This window comes from Drosophila obscura, unplaced genomic scaffold (genome assembly GCF_018151105.1).
Source record: "Drosophila obscura isolate BZ-5 IFL unplaced genomic scaffold, ASM1815110v1 contig_4, whole genome shotgun sequence".
NCBI classification, from domain to species: domain Eukaryota; kingdom Metazoa; phylum Arthropoda; class Insecta; order Diptera; family Drosophilidae; genus Drosophila; species Drosophila obscura.
Window position 1 is genome coordinate 2708659 of NW_024542828.1, and position 22004 is coordinate 2730662.

At 44.8% G+C, this 22004-nt stretch overlaps 1 long non-coding RNA gene across 1 annotated transcript in view; it reads right to left on the bottom strand.

The window, feature by feature from the left end:
* LOC121404757 overlaps nt 1-22004 on the bottom strand; it is a 36647-nt gene that overhangs the window by 13791 nt on the left and 852 nt on the right. Inside the window, exon 2 of the long non-coding RNA XR_005968190.1 lies at nt 6346-6485. This is a non-coding gene — a long non-coding RNA (uncharacterized LOC121404757). The remainder of the gene's footprint in view (nt 1-6345; nt 6486-22004) is intronic.

A 22004-nucleotide genomic window follows, 5' to 3' on the forward strand; every position in this document is an offset into this window, starting at 1 on the left:
CATTGCACGTGCTTCGTGGTGCGGTTGACGATTGCATTTCATCAGGATCGTCATCGTCATCAGCATTTGCATTGCATTGCCTGAGTGCGGTCGGTGGACGACGGACGGCGGACGGCGGACTGCTGTGTACCGCTGTTTGTGAAGTCAAACTCATTTGGCTTTTCGGCACATTAGACGCTCAGGTAGAGTAGATGTCGAAAGATATAGAAATGTAGGATGGTTGGATGGAGGGACAGCGACTTTCCTTCAATTAAATACTTGTCGTGGCCCCGAGACCTTAAGCAGAGAGAATGTACCAGCGACAGCTTCCCCGCACTTGACAATGGGAGCAAATGGGAAATAGAAGGAAGGCGGCAGGAGGCAGGAGGCAGGAGGAGTGACAGAGCCGCTCTGATGGTGACGGTGATGCTGATGCCGCTGTAATTGGCCCTAATCTACTTAGCTCTTGGCATTCAGGGGGGGAAACTCTGAGGCTGACCTGACACAATGCCAGCAGAGGGACGCACCCACAAACACAGACAGACACACAATGAACCTTTCCAGAGCATCAGAGCATCAGTGCCATTGTGTGTGGCATGGCTTTGCCACGGGGTCGCAACGGAACGGTACGGAACGTCGTGGTCCGTTCTGGCCAGGCCATTTGCTCGTCGGCGTCTAACAAGTCCAAACAATTGACAAAATGAAGCGACAACGTTGAACGAGGCTAGAACGGGCAAAATCTAATTTAGCGCAAGTGATGGCAGTAGTCAAGTCAGGTCAGGTCATGAATGGAGGTGGAGGTGGAGGCAAAGCAGTGGGGGATGTGCCACCTTGCGCCTCAGGGCTGTGTCCCGGCCTCTGCCCACCCGCCCTGTGCCCGGTACCAGGTACGTGCTGCTGCCTTTGACAGTAATTTGGTAAATATATATATTTGACGCTTAATTTTTACAAACTTTGCGAGGCAATTTTACGGCATTTTTCGCTGTTTGGCTGGGCTCCACACCATATGTGCCACATTCTGAGGCGGTACTCAAACATGGCTGTAAACCCCGAGCAGCAGCAGCAGCAGCTGCTTCTCATCATCATCTTAAACATCTTTACCATCACAATCTGAATCAGAATCATGATGATGACGATGATGATGATGACGATGACGATGATGATGCTGTTGATGAGCGTGAAAAGCAATTGTTGCGCCTAATAGACATTTGGGAGCACACGTCCTTGTCCTCGTTCGGGGATTTATTATACTCATATGTGTGTGTGTGTGTGTGTGTACTCTGGTGCTCTGTGTGTGTCCTGGGATGACAAAATTTCTACATGTATATATATTTTCATTTTTATTATATTATGTTTGCCTGGCATTCAATAAGCGCATTGGGGCATATGATTACGCTTGGGCCTGCTGCTTGCTGCTTGCTGCCGCCTCACATGTGACGATACTCTCATGCCGCGTCATGCCCTGCCCACTTCTCAATTGAATCGATTGCTGTGTGTACTTTTCTCGAGTGCCATACAATTATGGCATTTTTCCATTGAAATCGGCTAAAGGGAAGTGGCACTGCTGGAGGGAAGGCCCATTAATTTAGGCAAACAAGCTTAGCCTTTGGGCGTGCCTACGCCCACACCATACAATTAATTAGCATCAAGAATGAGGAGGAGCACGTCGTGAATCGGGCAGGGAATGAGCAGAAACAGCACTTCGTGAATCAAGCTGGGAATGAGGCACATCAGCAGGGGCATGCATCAAGCAGGGAATGAAGAAAAATAACGGCCCGCTTGTGGCTGGAATGGGAAATGAAATATGCGGCCTGGGCACGCTACGCTGCCAAACAAACTGACGGCATCCTGACCGACTGCTGCAGCAATGAACTTTGACACAAAGTGTCAACTGTACTGTTCCACGTTGCCACGGCAGCGATCTGGGGCTGCCACTCTCACTGAAATGCCGTACAAGAAAATCTACTTAGCGAAACTCCAGCGGAAGACAGCAGTAGACGGCAGGAGAGGAGTCGCCAATTAGGCAGGCAGGCAGCTGGGGATTGCAAGGATGCGCAGGAGGAGCCTCGCCTCGCTTCGCCTCGACTGTGCTTAAAACTGTCACCTGGCTGCTCTGTCTGACGCTGATTGTTAAATGAAGTTGGCAGCGTGCCCCAAAAAAACACTACACTATATAGAGGAGGGAGGTGCGGGAGCCAATGAGGCAATGACGTGGCAAATGTCGCGCTCCAAGGAGCCGCTCCAAGTGCTGTGGCACCTCTTTAAGCAGCGAATATTTAAAGCCTAAGCATAATTGAAACTAAAGAAAGGATCAGATGGGCGGGGAAGGAGCAGCAGCAGCAGCAGCAGCAGCAGCTGTTTGTCATTTCGTATTTGTATAGCGCTTCGAGCGGGATCCATCCACATGCACGAGCGCCTAAAAGTACACACCACATTGATATACTAGATTACGTGCAACACTGTGGGGCACCGGAAAAAGGGGGCGTCGACCGGGAGTGATGTATCTCACTGTGGGCTGTGGGTGCTGGGCGGTGAACGGTGAACGGCGAACGGTGGGTGTGCGTGCGCCAAAGTTTTTCCAAACCAGCAACACGAAAAATACAGACAGAGAGAGAGGTAGAGAGAGGGAGAGAGTAGGAAATATAAGAAATAACACTTGACATTGACAAATTAGTTGCAGAAGACAACGGGAACAGCACTCGCTCTGCTCTGCTCTGCACTGCGCTGCTCTACCCACGCTCCCCGTCTCCTTTCATCCACTCTGTGGTTGGGTGGTGCGGTGCTGTGCTGTGCTGGCACAGTGGTTTCGCTGGAGCGACAGCTGTGTGGAGCAGCACTGGGAGAGGATGGAGAGAGGTTAAAAATAATAAAATACCTACTGACATGATAGACATGAAAGACTTTTCTTTTTTATTTAGCTTAGATTGGAAAAGTTTCGACAGTCCAGTGGGGGCAGGCCGGCAGGCAGGGGGCGGCGCGCGTATCTGACTTTGCGGCACTTGCACTTAAGTAGCTCTGCGGCATGTGGCATGGGGCAGCAGCAGCAGCAGCAGCAGCAGCAGCTGAGATTGGGAGCCACTGAATAATGTCCAGCTTTGCAGCAGCTGTCCCAGTGCCAGTGCCAGTGCCTGTGCCAGTGCCACCACGAACATGTGTAGCTAATGCTGCTTATTATATAACTTTCCCTTCATTCCACTAACCCACTATATCCTCAACCATCGCTCTTCCGCTAGCCCCCCTGCACATCCTCTCCACCCACACGATGTGGGTCATGGCTATGAGAGGAGCCGCAACCGAGCGCTGCATGGAAGGAGGACACAAATTTCACAAAATTTATTGCATAGTTGCAGGCGCAGGAGTAGTTAAAGTAAATCTGAACATAAACTCCCACAGAGGAGCAACACAGTAGCATGAGTGGGAGGGGGATGGGGGAGGGGGCGGCGCTTGCATTAAACTTTTGCCTAATGAGTTATATGGAAGCCCAGGCTGGAGAGGGATAGGGGGGCACAAACTTAAGGACCGAGGAATGGAAAACAATTATAAGCGCGCCAAAAAGTATGCAAGTAATTTTTTACAAGCGCCTCTGCCATTGCCACTGCCTCTCCCACTACATTACTTACAGCCAAGAGAGGGCGAACGGGGAGGACACCCCGATGAAACTTTTGCCGTGTCTTGCGACTGACAAACTTTTGTGTTGCTTTCAATTTATTTTGCAAGTTCTTTCGACTTTTTTCTGCTTTATTTGCCATCATTCCATTCTACGAGGCGACCTACCCTTGGCATCTTTCGAGTTATGCAACAAATAAATCACGCGAATTCCATGAAATGAGCAACGGAACCCCAAAAAAAGCCCCACTCTACCCACTCTACCGACTCTCCCGGCTGTCCATCAGAAGCTAAGCCCCCGCTCAATGTATGCTAAACTTTCGACAAGTTGACCAACTCGAGTATATCCCCTGAATCTGTGCGAGTGCTGGCCCCGCTGATTATTATTTACGAGTATTTCAATTTGCGAGTTTTCTTCTTCGAGAGCTGCCACGGCCACAGAGTGGAGAGCCAAAGCCATAAGCGCATTACTCGGACACTTCTTTGCAAAAACAAAAACCCAACAAAAAATTGTTTTAAAAATATTTTATCATAAAAGAAATTTGGAAATTTGAATGCCAAACTTTACAATTTGATGCGAAGCGAAGTGAGGCGGGTGCGCTTGAGGGCGCTTTTAGGCGATTTTTGACATACTTTTAACCCAGCTTCAAGTTTATTAAAATCGGAGCCAGACTTCTCTAATTTATCAGCAATTCTCAGCATTTCTCCTTTTCCATTCTCTCGCTCTCTTTCGCTATCCACCACCACTCTTTCGCTGATGGCCTCCTAAGTGCGGCACTTCATTTGCATTTAAAATGCTTTCGCCTGCTCAGTTCTCAGTTCTCTTCCCTACACTTGCCAGGGATTCAACTGCTGCCCATTCATTTGGCACATGGCTCATTGTGTTGCTTGGTCCAGGAGTTTCAGGAGTTCCACGAGTGGGTCAAGCGTTTATTTGTTCGGATTGTGGTTCTGGCTGTGGCTTGGGCTGCTATTTCGCACTCATTGGACCCGCTGACACACCGCTATTCGATCTGGCTGACGGCTGTCTGCCATTTCCTTCAAATTAAATTACCTTGAATATCTCTCCTCTTCTCTGCTCCAAAGTGGGAAATAAAATGCTACGCATTCAAATGATTTTGCAGGTCCAAAAACTCAGGGAAAAAACGAGGCATTAAGGCATTAAGATAAAAGCGGTAAAAGGACCCTTTAATTTATGGAGAGTCCTTCTTCTTTTGGGTATTTCTCTGGCATAAAAATACATTTAGGAAAAAACATATTCGGGTGCGTGGCACATCGTAAATTAAACGCTAATTGCAGCTTTGAAGATTATGTATAAAAAGGAGGTGGGCGGAAGGGGAAACGGGAGATTCCGGCATATTACAAATTAATTTAAATTTTTTAATTTATTTCCCACTTAAGAGGGGCCACTGCCACTGTCCACTGTCCACGTGTCCAATCTCAAGTGGAAATTAACTTGCTGCCAGGTCGCTTGAGGCGAGGTCGAAAGAAGATGCCACACAACAACTGGGGACTGGGGACTGGGGTAATCGACTAGCGGATACCCTGTGCAGAAGCTGGGTGCCTGGGATGAGCTCGAGGGGCCATGACCTCCGGCCACATCCGGCTCTTCAGCTCCAGCTCTCGATCCCGTTCCCGCTAGTGCCAGACGAAAAGTTTTTCTGTGCAGCAACTTTGACACTTTCCAAAATTAATTACTTTAAAGCAAACCTCCCCCTACGCCCTGCTGCTGCTGCCGCTGCCGCTGCCCCACCCCTCAGTGTTTGAGCCAAAATTAAATAATAAATTATTATTTCTGTGCGAGCCAATGAAGTGTGGCAAATTTAATGGGGCGCCGCCACGGCCCATAGTTCAGGGCTAGTGCTCCACTTCAAAGTAATTGCCAAGGACTACCGCCAGTGTACTGGCCCTGCCCCACCCCACCCCACCCACCGAATTGTGTCCTGGTATCCTGTTCTCCTGTCTGGACTCTACGCCCCATACGAGCGTGGGGCATACAACACAAAATACAAAACAAGAATAAATAAATTATAATAAATGACTTTAATCTTTCAGCATAATTTCAGTTCAGGGCAATTATTGACGCCCGGCTGAGTTGGCAGTTAAGGCAGAGCAGAGTCGCCTTAAATTAGATTTTCCCATTTTCCATTTTGTTTTTATTTTTTTTTACTTTTACGTTTTTTCCCCATTTAAGATTTATCAGAGCGCGCGTCGTCGAGCCACGAATACTTGGAGTGAAGTGGCGCAACAACAAAATGAGAATTTCTAGCGAATTGTGTCCCCCATTTTACAGCGAAGTGCATGGCGAAAATTATTTGGAATACCCTAGCTAGAAAGAGGGTATTATGATTTGTGTCAAGTGTTCGCCAAAAGAATTGAGAGTCTCTGCAACATGTCTTAAGCACCCATCGAAGAGTCGATGTGGCTATGTCCCACCGAACCCATTTCTACCTTTTGCATATCTGTTCTCTTCTTTTTTTATGAAAATTAGTCCCCTAGAACTTTCCGCGGATTGGATCTGATTGGATTGAATTGTTTATCTCAAATCAATATATGTATAATGTTGCTATCGTTGGAAATAACGTTTCAGAGACTGCAGCTTCCTCTCTTTACTTTCATAAATCCTGTATAGAAAACATAGATATTTGAGAGTAACAAAAACTTCGTTTCAAGTACTTTTCTTCAATAGGTCCAATGACTGTGTCCCAGACCAGACTTTACGATAGACTGCACAGCAGAGCAGACATAGAGGAAACTTACCAGAAACTGTCAACTTATCCCACAAACTCGTAGATCTCTCCGTACCTCTAACAGAGTCAGACCACTCTTCTCATCAGTCAGAGACGAGACCTCTTCCTCATTCCATATCTCTGTCTATCTTCATATAACACCTGGCTTACCTGTAAGCAGAAAGGAAATGCATTTAAGTTAGTGAGAAGAGCAGAGCTAGGGTTAACACGACACAAAAGAGGCAGCCAAATGAGAATTGATTGTAGGCCCAGAATCAAGACAGAAGCCACTCCCCACACTCCATCAAGGACAATCCCATTAGATGTATGTGTGTGTGTGTGCTGTGTGCTGTGTGTGGAATAAAAATCGGCTTACAGCCCAATAAGAATCAACACAAAATGTGTCAACACCTTTATGCTGCCACACCCGAAAGAACAGCCCCAAAAAATATATACCATCTTCATCCTATCCGCCCATATGTGGCAATGTTTTGCCTTTCCTTCAATTTGCTTGCTTGCTGCTTCTGCTATTTGTTGCTGTTGCTCCTTCTCCCTGTTTTGGTTGCGTGTCTTTGCATTTAGGGACAACATGTTTTCCAATGCCTCAGAGACGCAGATTTTTGCACACGCAGTGAGTGGAAACAAAAATCTATATTCATACAAGGAGCTACATCCATAGTATAAGAATGAGGGACGTACGTCCCACTGTTCACATAAGCAAACTATGAGGTGAAAGGTGCCATCAAAACATATAAATACCCTAAAGATTTCAGCGGAAGTTTTATATTTAAACCAATAAAGACACAAGGGAGAATACTGCAGAATATTTTAGATTTGGTAAAGAAAGAGATATTCAGGAAATATTCCCTTTTTGTTTGAGAGATTTAAACAGACCTTTCTCTGCCTTAGTTTAACATAGTAGCCCCATAAAGAAGGGTATCCCATCCTTCAGAAGGGTATCCCCTTTCAGCAGTGGCGTTCCGCTGTGGCAAGAACAAGTCATCTGTGTAAGCTTCAACTCTCAACCCTTCGCCTGCCACTTTTGCCAGTGCCAAAGGTATTTGCATTTAGTGGAAAGGAAACTGTGTGCGTGTGTGCGTGCGTGTGTTTGTGCGTCTAAAAAAAGGTTGCCCTTTTGTGCCACATCGACATCAATAAGTTGGTGGCGCCTCCAAGGGGCAGCAGCAGGTAGCGAGAGCTTAATCTAGCGACTGTCATAATTTGACGCACGCACGAATACATACACATACACATACATTTGTGTGCGGCAGTGTGTGCGGGTGTGCGCCTGGGCACAGTGAGGCATGAAATTTTTGTTGCCAGATTCGCTTCGGCTCCTTCGCTCAACAGAGCTACACAAAAGCGTCAAGCATTCAGTCATCCTTTTCGACCCCACACAATGTCAATGTCAACTCATCTTGGGTGTACCACCCCAAGCATTCACTCGCTCCTACCCCACCACCTACACACCCTTCACCCTGCTAAGACCTCTTTTCAAGGTGTTGGCCCTCTTTTTATCGCTGCTCACTTTTTTTCTGCGTGTGTATTTTCCTGTGTTTTTCGTCCTTTGTTCGCTGTTCTGGCTGACGATTTGCGTAATTTTCAGGTTCATTTAGCGTTTAATGCTTGTAAGGAAATTTTAATTTTATGGCCAACAGCCAACGGCGGCTAAAAAGCGGCCAAAAGCGGCTATAAGCAAAAGCCACAGCAGCAGCAGCAGCAGCTGAAAAAAATGAAGCCGCAGCCGGAAGCCAGAAATCCAGGAACCAGAAAGGTGAAAACAAATTTCATAAAGGATTATGCCCGCTTCACTGGAGCTTTATGTGTATGGATAAGAAGGAGAGAAGAGTGCTGAGGCTTTCTGCATTTAAGAAAAGATTGTTCTGGCGATTGTTCCCAGGGAGGTTCTCTCTCTCACTCTCACTATCTCTTTCTCTTTTCTCTAGAGCTCTCTCTCTCTCTCTCTAAACTCTCTCCCACTCTCCCTTTTCTTTGTGTGTGGGTGGTGGTGGGTGGTGGGGGGGTTAAAGTTCCGTGTCAAGTTGACAAATTATTTTGGTAAATATTTGCGTGATTTTGATAATGATGTTGCTTTTGGTCGGTCTCCTACGCTTCGGTTCAGTTTCAGTTTCGGTTTCTGGTTACTGGTTTCCTCTCTCTCTCTCTCTCTCTCTTTCTGTCTCTCTTTCTACGTTCAACATTCACCACGGAATTGTTGCGGTCTCTGTGGTTCTTCTCGCGTGCCGCTACAGCACACACATACATACATATATGTAGCATATACGCGTATGTATACAACACATAGCCATGTGCGTTTGTGGCACTGGAAAGCGGGCGAGCAGTCAACCCAAACACTATTAATTAGCTGATAGTCAGAGGAGGAAATGGGTTGGAGAGATAGGAGTCGCTCCTCACATATTGAATATTAATTACACTTTCCCTAAGCAAAACACCCCCCTGGAATTACGCTGCAGCAACACCCTGGAACCCCCCATGGTATCCCACTCCAGGGCCTAAACCTAACCCTCTCGTGGCATTCAAAAGCTAATTAAGCGACCATTGACAATGACAACAGCCAAATGTAAGCAACGCAAAACACTTTAATACAGAAAACACTGTGGGGCAATCTTAACGCTTGAATCTCTATCTATAGTAGATACGATATTATTCAAGGGTCTCTGTGCACCACCCTATACGTATGTGTGGGATTCGCCTGCCTCTCGCTGTACGAGTGTGCGGCAGTGTGCGGTGTAATTAGCACCTGGCTGCCTGCCACAGGACTGTGTCTATGGATTAGCGCTGCCCACAAATCGATTTCGAATTGTGCGATAATTGACTGCGACACTAGAAAAATAAGAGAAAGGACACAAACACTCGAAACAGGTAGATTATGGTATGGCGGTGTTATGGGGGTGATACATGATGACTTTACACTGCTCACACCTCTAGATGAGGTTCCATGGAAAACTCTAACTTAAGCTGAAGCGAGCAAAGGAAAAGCTATGGTATATGGAAATTTTACGAAGCTATGGCTTATGCATAACAGCTAAAGAAACTCTCACTTGCATCAGTTTAAAGAAGGTAAAAGGTATACATATGTCTGAATACTATCAGATGGTATGGCTGATGGTTTTCCCATTGGAACCAGATTGGAGTATCACCCACAGGGCGCTCTTACATGGCTGTCAACTGATTGTTGCCCTACCAAGACTAGCTAAAGGCTTATCCACCGCACGTATCTCAATCAGCTAAAGCCATGTGCATAGGCGACCTATACGTAGCTCCAACATATCCATGACCGTGACACAATGGAGCCCCTGACACTCGACCCCCGTTCATTAGATACAACAACAACAACACCAACACCAAAACACTTTCTAATGAAGTTTTTCGAAAACAATTCTACAGAAAATCAAAATCTGAATACGAATGCATAGATGGTGGTAGATGGTTCGTGGTAGGTGGGTGAAAAAAGAAAGAAACAGGTAAATTACGTGGCCATAGACCATAAACCCGCAGACAGAGAAGGGTGTAAAGAGAGAGGGAGAGAGAGCCAGAGAGAGAGATGAACAATGGCGAAAACTGTTAGCCAGCCATGACGATGACAACGAGACAGAGCCAGAAGCAGAAGCAGACACACGAACAGCCAGACGTACGGATAGATAGCTATTGCCAGAGGAACGGACAGTCGGACGTACGGACAGACGGTTAGACGAATGCAAAATTGAATGCAACCTCAAAAACGGAACGAAGGGCGTACCACAATTTGGCAGGGGCAAAACTTTTGAGCGACCTTACGTAGATATAATTTTTGTGGAAAGTAATATAAAAGGCAAAAGTGCAAATTCTCGACTCTGACTCTGACTCTGTGTCTGACTCTGACGCTCTTCTCCCTGCGATAATGATGACTCTGGCGAAGCTTTTTGGAAATTAAAATTGCATAAATTATGCAAAAATGTTTGAAAACTCTCCCCCCTGATGTTGCAGCTGCCACAGGTCACTCCTCTTCCTAGTAGATGAGATGAGCTGAGTCGAGAGGATGAGGATGAGAATGATGATGATGATGATGCGGGTAAATCACTTTGATTGGCCTTCAAGTGGGGTCCCCCGCAGGGACTGCATTATTTTCACAACCAAGAAGCAGTCAGGCGCCCCAAAAGAGAGGAGAGGGGACGGGGACTGGACGAGAGAGTCGAATCGTTGATTCATCTCCCATACTCATACGATATACGATTTCAAGGGAGTGGAGGAGTCCGGTTCCAGTCATCGATATTCATGCCTCCTGCCTCTATATTCTGTTGCTTTTGCGCTGTCCAGAAACTCCAAGGAGGAGCGCCTCTTTTCGCTGAATTGATAATGGACCAGAGCGCGCAGCTTCCTCGACAGATTCCCCTCGAGGGCATTAATTATTTATAGACACAGTCAATTGTTTGTTTCATACTCTACCTGCCTCCCTCTCTCTCTGCCACACTCTCTCTCTCTCTTTCCCTCTCTATGAACATCAACGTTTTCGTTTCGTTTGGCAATTGTTTGGCCAATTACGTTGCCCAGACATGACTCAACCTTTGGTCAACTACCTGAACCATAGATGCCCTGCGTTGCACCTGTTGTTATCATTGGAAAGAGAGAGAGAGTGGGGGGGGCACAACATTAAATGTGCATTAGTCCCTGTCTGAGGTTTGCTTTTTGTCCCTTTGTTTGCTCTTTTCCAATCTGGTGACTCTGGCCGTACTTCCATACAGATACGGAGAGGTTTCCCCTCCTGCAGATAGAGGGAGTCAGTCACTGGCCTGTGGGCTTATCAGAGGCTCAACCATTTCCTCATATTGTCATTTCCGTTGCACGTGTGCACCATGGAGGCGAAAAGTGCTGCCGAGGCATAAATCTCCCTCATTCTCATATACTCCAGAGAGCGGAGAACCAATCATGACATTCCCACAGGCAGAACAATTAAAAGCATTCAAGAAAACTAATTTTCGCCTGGCAACACACACACACAGCAGTTCCCTGAGCAGTCTCCCAAAAGCAACCTCATCATTCTGACCGTCAATCTGCTCTTTTGTTGGGCTTATGATATCCGATACTCCCCGATGGAGGCGGGATGTGACTCAAGCTGTGAGGCTGAACAGAAAAAACGAAACAGATTTCATTTTTTCATACCCTAAACAAACGAAAGAACTCATGTCGAGTGAGTGGTGTGGAGTGGTGTGGAGTGGAGGAGGACGGGGGCTTTTTGTTTGTAATTTCGCACTTCATTTAGCGTTAAATTAACAGCAAGAAACATTCATTGGGATGCCGGTACGTGGACTTCTTTCATTTTTAGGCACGAAATAACCATAAAAGATGGAGAGTCATAGCCAGAGTCAGACTCTGAGGCATCGGAGACTCGCACGAAATGCCATTTAATCATAACTCAGCAGAAGTTGGATCCGATTGCAACTAATCTGTAGGGAAACTATACAAGAGGAGAACTCCAGAACTGTGAAGGAGACCTGCAATGAGGGGGTACGGTGTGGTGAGGTGAGGTGAGGCGAGGCGTGTAGCAGCATAAATAAGAATCAGCACGCGGCTGTCTGCGGACTGCAGACTCTGCAGCGGTGATGCGCTTCACTGCAGCGGAACGACAAATGCTACAACAAGAACACAGCACACAGCACAACAAAACACACAGAGGCATTGCTTTGTGGCATGTACAATACACCCCGGCAAAAAACAACAAACGAACAACCTTAGAACAAATTGTTTTCAGGGGCTTCGAAGCTGCAGCTACCCCTTGGATACAAATTGTTGCTATGGAAACTTATGGATATAACAGTCGAGTTTTGTTGAAATTTTGATTGATTGTGTAAAAAGTAATAAGAGTGGTATCTGATAGATATTTGATGGGTTATAAGTAAAGGTTCAGGAAGGGTTTTTCTATATATTCTGCAGTTTCGTTGCTATATGGCTAGAATTAAAAAAGTTATTCACACTAAGACGAGCGTATGGGGAGCACTGCTAAGGTTGCTAAGGAAATACTTCGCGTAAGATGACTAGAACCAACCTTGAAGCGATCGTTTCCATGGCAACTATACAAAATATTAGTCCAAAATAAAAATATAAATATTCATTCAGAATTACGAGTATTGAGTACCTAATACCTATGGATGTAACCCACCTAGAGGAAAATTCATACTTATCAGACCAAAGCACAATCTTTTTGATTGATATGGCTAAAACTATTCTTTTCTAAATATGGTTAAAGCAAAAAAGAAAAGATTATTAACCATTTAAGAGTATTACTTGTACGAAAAATGATTATAAGGCCTTCTTGAATATTGAAACTAATTGAAACTACTTTGAAGTGTACAAAAATCCACTCTACCGACCCAAAAACATTCACAAATCTCCTCTCCAGCCTGATATACCCTCTCAATAACCAGTTTACCATCTGGTAGGCAGAAGATCCCACAAACAGAGACCCATCGAACCTCAAACAGAGACTCATAAATGCGCAGTCGCAACGTCTACAAGAGCAGCAGCAGCAACAGCAGCAGCAGCAGTGGCATCAATGGATTTTATCGGGGGGATTGGTAAATGTGAAGGCCGACCGCTCGAGCCAAAGAAATGCCAAACGACGATGCTCGGAGATGCCACGGGAGAACCAGCTTCGAGAGGCTGGCAGCTGCAGCCTGACCCCACACTGAATGCCACTAACGATGCTGTGGCGACTCTCTGTGCTGCGCTGGCGGCGCATTAAATGCTCAGATTTCCTCGGATTGAATAAAGAGTTTCGGGCCATTGTATGCGGAGAGGTTCTCCTACTGAAATTGAAGCTATAGATGGAGCTGCTTCGGCTGCTTGTGCTGTTTGTGCTGCTGGCCAGGCAGCCTTTCATAATCGCAAATTGATGTGCCAGCACAAGCAACATCTTCGTCTGGGTCTGGGTCCCCAATAGTGCCCCCCTCTCTGACTGCTGCTACAATCTGCCCCTTGCTGCTGTTCAGTGGAGCGTGGGAGCGCTTCGAATGTGGAAATAGACGAGATAGACAGAGATACACAGAGAGAGAGATAGTGAGAGAGAGGGAGACTTGTTCTGCGGAGGGGGTCTACCTTATTGGCTAATACCATCTACGTCGATGTCTGCTTTTGGCCAGCTGTGCGTTGAAATTGATAACCGCGAAATAACAAAAGCTCTTCGTTTTTTTCTTTCCTCTTTTTTTTTTTTTTGGCCAAAGCGAAGAAATTCGTTTCATTCAATTTTTATTTATGACTTCTTTCGGCTTTCATTTGGACTCGACGCAAGCTCTCTGGCTTCAGCTTTTCCCTCTGTTTGTTTTCTGGCTTTTCGCATTGATTTCTTGTTAATTTTACATTTGCAGTTGGCTGGCTTTTCTTTGGGACTCTTTTCCTTTGCCGCCCTCCCCTCTCCACCCACTCCTGCCATTGTTTTTCCATGCCACAACTGGCGCCCGCTTTTGTCGGCTTTTGTTTTCGCTTTTCTTTTATGAGAGCAGCGGGCCAGCAGGAGGAGTGTGGCGGGTGGCGGTTTTCTTTTGCTCATTTTAGTGTTATTCTCTTCGTATTCTATGGGGGCCACGTCGGAGGGGAGCATAGTTATTGTTTTAGTTAAGTTGACCATTTGTATACGATTCCGCTTATCTGTGGGGCAGCGCCGCCCCAGCCACATCCACTTGTCTCCGATTCCCCCCCTCTCCACTCACTCGCATTTGCGGCCTCATTTATTTTCATTCCCTTTGTCATAACAATCTTTTTATTCCGCTCATTTCTGCTCTTGCCACTGACCTTAACACATTTTTGGTGCCGTTCTGGTGCGTCGCATTCTTTCTTAGGCATCGCCTTTACTAATGCAATTTCGGGGGCAGCACAATTGTTATTTCTGACCAAAAAAAAATGCAGGCAAATAATGTAAATGGCATCAAATCAAATTATCATAATTGGCACAGATTTGTGACTTCTTTTTTATGTATTTCTTGTGTGCTTTGTGCAGCTGTCAGGGTCATTAGGAGGACTCCTTTCTGCACATCATCGTAAAGAAGATTCATTACTTTGGTATTTACTGCAACTAAAGTAAGTAAGATCCATTTTTTAAAAGCTTCTCTGACCCTCCCCTTAGTCAAGACCCATTCTTAAAGGTATTTTCTGCACGTCTTCTTGCTTACAAAAGATCCATTCTTTAGGGTCTTTCCTTTCAACATCTCAAAGAATATCAACTCTTTGTGTGTCTCTTCTCCGTTTCCTTGACTCTTTTCTGCATCTTAAACTTAAAGAAGATTGATTCCTTGGGTCTTGTCCGCACCACATCTCAATGACGATCCATTCTTTAGGTATTTTCCGCACCTCATTTTACGAGAAACATCGATACTTCTGCTGCATTCCACACTTAAGCCTCTTAAAAGAGGATACATACCCCCAGAGGAACGGGGTTTTATATAATAATAAAGTTAAATAAACGAACAAACAATAATGACAATTGCTGATTTATGAGGCAGCCCCAAAACGAGGCAAAGGCATCAGCATCAGCATCGGCAACAGCAACAGAGAAACAACCAGTTTTTTTTTTTGTGGATGGCATCCAGTGTACACCGTCATTCAGGCAGCGTCACGAAGTTGTCGGCCCATTACAAGTTGCACGTTGCACGCTCCTCGTTGCACGCCGCTAATTAGATTCCAGTCAGAAATTGTGAATGCTGTTGCTGCTGCTCATCTTGGAGTTTTGTACGTGGAGATACTGCGACTCCTACACACGCCACGCAGAAACGTGATCATCTCAGTGTTCAGTGTACACTGATCAACACAGCACGGGGAATGGGTATGGGGAATGGGAGAAGGAGAGTGAATTCAGGTAAGCAGGCAGGCAGGCACTCAGGTAAGTGGCTAAAAGTGTGTCAATGTCTGTGAACTGGAACTGGAACTGGAGCGTTGAAATGCCGATTTCGACTCGCTTCTATGCCCTGCATTTTCATATAATTCACAGAGAGTGAGCTGCCCCCCAAACCCAAACCCAAACCAAAGTAGCAGAGGGCCCTGAAATGGAGCCAACAACTGAACTGAAAGCAGCTCTTTTGTGTGGGGCTCCGTCTCTGTGAGGCAGGTGGGCGTTAAGGCACTAAATTGCCCACATGTGAAGGGGCACCCTTCTCTCTGTCTGTCTGCCTGTCTGTCTGTACAGGTGCATGCAACGGAGCGAAGAGAAACCAAAGAAGAAGACTTCATCGTGACTACCTCTCACTCATGACCCCTCTACATTGCCTCTTTGAGTCACGTCCATTCCGCTGGAAATTGCATTCGAAACTCATTGGCAGACCCCGTCTACAGATTGGCCAGAACTCCCTCATCTTCTCCACTAATTAATGTGGGCGTGTAAGCCAAACAAAGTGCAAAATTTATCACTGATTCTCTGCCAGAAAGATATGGGGGCTGTACCCCCGAAAGGACCATTAAAACGCCTCTCAAATTGCTCGAGCATGCAGCAATCTCCCGCAGGTTAAAGGTCGCTACAACACGTGCCTCATCTGCCGTGGCAGTGCGTGGCAAATTATACGGAAAAACGAAACGAGAAAGTGTCTGGCCAGAAGATCGGCATCTCTCAGGGCTTATGGCAAATCATTTGGGTAATGGCCAAAGATGACAAACTACAAGACAATGAGTGAGCAATAAGACAACGACGAGTCTCGGCGAGGAAGGGCAGGGGGATCATATCGTATTGCATGCCCCATCAATCAGAGGCAGAGACAAATTATGAAACTTCTGTAAACGGAATCGTGGACAATGTTCGCCTGCCAAAACGCATTAAAACCCAATCAGAGAGTCGGCGTGTCGCGGCCATCAGTCAGCGCATCGCATCGCATCGCAGCCAAAGCCGTCAGCTAATGAGACTTTGACGGCGTTTAGTTTTCGATTTGATGGACAGGAGAAAAAAAAAACTATGAGACAGGCCAAAACAAGGCACAAAAGGGGCCCAAAAACCAGGCCCGATCCCGATACAAAATCAGGTCCAAACTGTCATCGCATTTCGGCAAACATTTGACAGCATTCAGTGAGGGGCCCTGAGACGTTTGTTCAATCAAAGCTGCTTGCCGCAGAAGAAATCAATTAGTGCGAAATTAGCCAGAAGAAGGCACAGACACAGAAGACCAAACACAAGCCTCAGTCTCTGTAGAAACCAGGGCCAGACCCTCATAAGTGTATTATTTTACCTCTTTCATGGGTCCCATTGTGTGCTTGCTTTTGATATGGGTCCAACGATTTGTATCTAATGAATTTTTAAGCTGAAAATTATTAGACATTTGATTCCAATGAGAATTTGATTGCAGTCTGACGGATGATAAGTTAATCTTAAGTGGATTTTGCTTTTAAAATACCACACAGACACATGGCAGACAGAGAGAGGGAGAGAGGGAGAGAGAGATCATTGGCCGCCCGCCTGTGGAGTGCTGGAATGGTTTCCACATTAGTGCTTCAAGTGTCTGCCCCTTCCACAGCCTCTCTAATTGCTGCAGCTACTGTGTGTGGAAACCAATCCCGGACACACAATCCAACTCCCTATTCACTCAGGATAGCATAAATCACAGTCGAGTGCATTTAATTAATTTGCGCTGCGCCTCTTGAAAAAAAAACCAAACACAAGCCCAAAAAATCCTATATACATATGAAAATGAAAAGTTATGCAGATGGAAAAGTGGGTGTGGAAATTCGACAAAAATATGAAAAACAAAAGCAATTCCACATTTTGAGAAAACAAAACTATGGATACCCTTGAATAAGAAGAGTTCTTACGATGGAAACGGAATACGATGGAAGTCGTAAGACTTGAATCAACTTATAAGGAAAACATATGAAAATATTTACCACACTTCATTAAGATTAAATTTCAACCATTTCCGATCAGTATTTAATGATCTTAAGACGAGTGTTATACCATAATTGAAGAGTTTAATGGAATTATTGACCACAAAAATGGTTTCAAAAAACAACAAACCTTTTTCAGAACCAAAGCTACTTTATGACTAAATATTTCGATGAGATATATGATATATCCATCCGATTTTGATTATAACTGTGTATCTACAATTTTAAGATGAAGTCCCTGCCACACTTTGCAGCCAGAGATCTTCAGGAAACATGTTTAAAGTGGAGCACACTCAAACAGAAAGAGGGACAATATTCTTTATTCTGCTATTCAAATACCTGCTCATAGTCCCAATACCCTTCTGGAAGAGTATAGCCACGTAAACGTACAAAATAAACTACGAATACAATGGAAAAGTTGCGCATGCAGCTGCCACACACACACACACATACAAAATTTGTTTTTATTTGCATCTGGTTTCGGTGATTGTGGGGTCGGGGTACCAGTGCGGCTCAGAATGTTTTTCTAAATGGAAATTTGAAATTTTTAGCCGCAGACGCTATGTGGCAGGTGCCATTCCAACGGTTACGAGAGTGCAGACCATAGCAGAGCTTCATACACTTTTTGTTTACCATTTCGATTGGGTTTTTCCCTTTACATTTTTATTTCTCGCATTTTTTGTTGGGGGGCGGGTAATATTTTTGCAATCTCTTCACGGTTACTGGGTTTAGATTTCCAATTATTGGATTTCAGGCACTCATTACGCGGAGTGGATCTGCCCGACCGTAAGAGGGGTAGGGGGCAGGAAAGAGTGACAGGCAGCTTTGAAAAAAATCAAGAAAAACATTTACCTATTGGCCATAAGTATTTAATATGCAAATCGCATTTAATTGCAGCTCGTTTTCCAGGAAAAGCAAAAGTCAATGCAAGTGAAAAGACGATCGATTCGTTTCGTGGAAAACACTGCTGTTGTTGACCGCATTCAAGGGAGGGAAGCGGAAAAGCTGGAGAGAAATGGGTAGCGAAAGGAAAAGCTGCAAAGGAATTGTAGGGAAAAAGGAAAGGCTAAAGCTCGAGTAACGAGTGCGGGCTTGATTGGACAAGAAAATTCACGGGAAATTTGCCAATGGGAGTAGGACAGTAATTGACTCAAGGACTCTCGACTCCTATAGGGTGCTCCTGGTTTTTCCTCTATCAATAATTCCCATTAATTGCCCCTTTCGGCCCACGCAAGTGTTTTCATCTCTCCCCCTTTTTCCCTCACACCATTTCCACTTCCGTTTCCGTTGGCTGTTTGTTCAGGCACTTGCCCAACAATCTTTTAATATTCAAATTTCATTCACAAATAGAGGGTGTATTCATAGGTAGTATTCTGTTCTGCTCTTGCTGCTGCTGCTGCAGCTGCTGCTGCTGCAGCTGCTGCTGCAGTTCGTTGATGCAACATTCAAACAAATTTGTGGCTGTTGCTTGCCACCAATTTCTGTTTTCTAAAGTTGCGCCACAAACACAGAAAATGCAGGCCAAAAAAAAAAGCAGCAACAACAAAAACATTCAACGCAACGCCGGCTTCGACGGAGGTTTAACGTTCTGCTTGGCTAAACACACGGCTCACAACAAAAGGTAGGGTATGTACATACATACATACATACATATGTAGCATGTAGGGTATGTACATGCATGTACTTTATATATGTATATATACTATATATATCCATAAACGGTTGAGTTTAACGAACTGAGCTTTGTTTTTGGTCCACTCTCTTTTGAACAGCTTGGGCATTTTGCTCAGAAAACTAATTTGGCCTCCACTCTCCTCTCTTTCTCCTCTGCCTTCTGCCTCTTTCGCCCATTGCATGCTCCTCTGCACACACATTCGACCCGTCTCTTTCTTACTCTCCTATTCCCTCTCTCTCTTTCTCTCTCATTTTGTTATCCCCCTACACCGCTCATAGTCTTTGTTTCGCAATCCTAAACAATCTTCTTTCGGAATAAAATGTGCGTTTTCCCCACCATCTAAATAGTTTTTTGATGGTATTACTTATAATAACAGTCAAATAATTGTATTAATTATTGATCAGCATTAAAAGAGGGGTTACTTTGGACTATTCTTTCTATCTGAGTGTCCGTTGGTCTGTTCTTAGGTCTACAACTTTTTACAGATCCTAATATGTGATCAAAGCAGACAGGATTCAATTATTATTACGTACCAAGGTCGAATATCTGAGAATAAACAGTCGTATGAACAGACTCTTAAAACAAACTCTTATATTTTTACAGACAATATAATCAAACTTTACAAATAGTTATCTTATATCTGTCTACATAAGGCGTTTGCCAACTTTCATCGAAATAATAGCTGTCAAATGTCAACAAATGCTTAAAAAACAAAAGCAACTTTATTTCTAAAGAAACTCCTACCAAAACTTCACAGAGTATAGTAGACTGGTTAACCTTATCAAGAGCTATGCTAGCAATTATACAAATGAAGACCACAAAAGCAGTTCACGCAACAATATATAATCTCAAGAAAGTTGTTTTGTAATGAAAGCGCTTAAAATCGATCGATCTTCCATCGCCAAAACCAGCCCCACTTTCTTATTTTTTCCATTTTAAATAAAAACCAATTTTAAATCTAGAAAATGTGTTCCTCTAAGCCATCTTGAATGACGGACAAGCTTCTGGATATCAGGGTCTCAACTGTCAGCAGAAAACAAAGCAGAATCCCATAAACAAATCATATTAAATGTGTCACTTTGGGCATTTATTTTGAGAAAAAGTTGACTGCAAAATATGGCAGAATTTCTACTAGAATGAAATCTGCTTACCGCCTGATGGTTAAGGCACTCGAAAACCTTTCTAACTTCTTCCACACACACACACACACACGTGTGCTGGAGATAAAAAAAACCCCCCGCCTGCCCGATATACCAGGCGGAGCTGCAACATTTCTCTTATTTACGAGCCACGTAGCCATAAAACGCATACATAAATTTCCTACAGAAGCCCCCTCCTGCCGCCAAGAGGAGTCCTGTTCCTCTACAAAATGCAGAGCATAGCCATAGAAAGCCGTCAGGAATAAAGAAATTGATATAAATGCTAGGGAGCCAAACTCCTATATTCGTTATAGATATGGATGGGAGGGGATTTTGTGGGGTGTGTGTGTGTATGTGTGTGGGAATGAGAATGGATTGTCTGTTTGCGCTGCCAAATCGAATGGCGCGAAATGTCATCAAAGTTTGTCAAAATATTTAAATAAATGTGTCCTTGAATCGCATTCAATTTCAATCTGGAATATCTGAGCGCGAGAGTGTGCTCTAAGGGGAATAGGTTGTCAGGAAAACTGTTGATAAACAGTGATATCTCCCATAGGGCTACAGATATTACAGTGATATCCCTCTAATGTTTCAGATATTCTGGCTGTTCTCCTCAGAGATATTATAAAAGGAGAAATGCACTGATTTTTACCACAACATCTTCCCTGTCTCAAATATTTCAGAACAGATCCCAAGAGAAAATGTTGAAGGACCAAACACACTGTGATTGTCACCACAAAAATCTGTCTAGCCTTCAGACAGCAGTCCCCTAGGAGACCTTCTACTGTAACTTGCCTATAATGGCAAAACAATTTTCGATTATTACGAGCAGCGCCCCCATCTTTCAATGGGGGATTCCTGAGCACTTTTGCCACTCACGGCAATAACCATTAATAAAAATGTTTGGCATTTAAAATTAAACGAGTAAACGGCACGTGCCACACCACACTGAACGAACCGCTCTTGAGCCTCCTCCCTCTCTCTCTCTCTCTCTCTCTGTCTCTCTTTCACTCAGACTGTGTGTGGCAACTTTCCGCAAGAGATGGAAAACGGAAAAGTTTTCGGCAATTTCATTTCAATTCGAGTGTGGAATTTAAGGCCATTTGCATATCAAAACAAAATGGTAGGCGTCTGTCGAGCGAGGAGGTCCTTTACCCGCCGCCGCAGCTGGCGAGGATTGCTCTGGCGCCTCCTCTGAAGAAAACAATTAGCGGAAAATTCTCACAAGTTTTTAGCAATGGAGGATGGAATTCTCGCGCCCAACGATTCGAGTTAATTGCAGATACTTTTTGGTGGAGAGCCCCGCCGCGACGGGCTGTCCAAATATCATTAACATGAATTTATAAACAATCGAAAGGAGGCTTAATTAAATTTTGCCAGCTCCCAGGAGCAGTAGGAGGAGATGCTACAGTAAAGGGGAATTCTTCGAGTACAGTACTTCCCCATAAACATAAAGCATTCACAGACCATAACTGTGTGTTGAACTTTCAGCCCCAAAGGCGCACACAATTCTTTAAATAATTGTCCATAAATATAAGCGGACATAAAAAGGGCAACCAACCGTTTAATCCGTTGTCGCATTTAATATATTGGCCATATCTCTTGTTCTTTCTTAGCCATGGACTTGGAAAGGACTCCACGAAAGGAGTAAGCTCCAGCCCAGAAATCCTTTGGCTCATAAAATGTCAAGGAAATTTTTATTGATGAGCCAAAAAGCGAACAACGACGACGAGGACGACGACGACAATGACAATAACGATTTCAGTCGAGATTTTGTCCTTGCCGACCGACGCGTCTCCCTGCCACGCCACGGGCCACGGCAGAGGAGCTCTCCTGCTCTGCTCCTTGCTAAAGTTTTTTTTCTCGAAGGACACACGGATAGGGAAAAGTGTGTCAAACTACGACCACACAAACACACTTAATACACTAACTATATTTTTTGTGGGGTGGGGTGCAGAGCTCCAGTGCTTTAGAGGGAATAACAATTCTGAATAGATTTCGGTTTGACACGTGACTTCTAAAAAC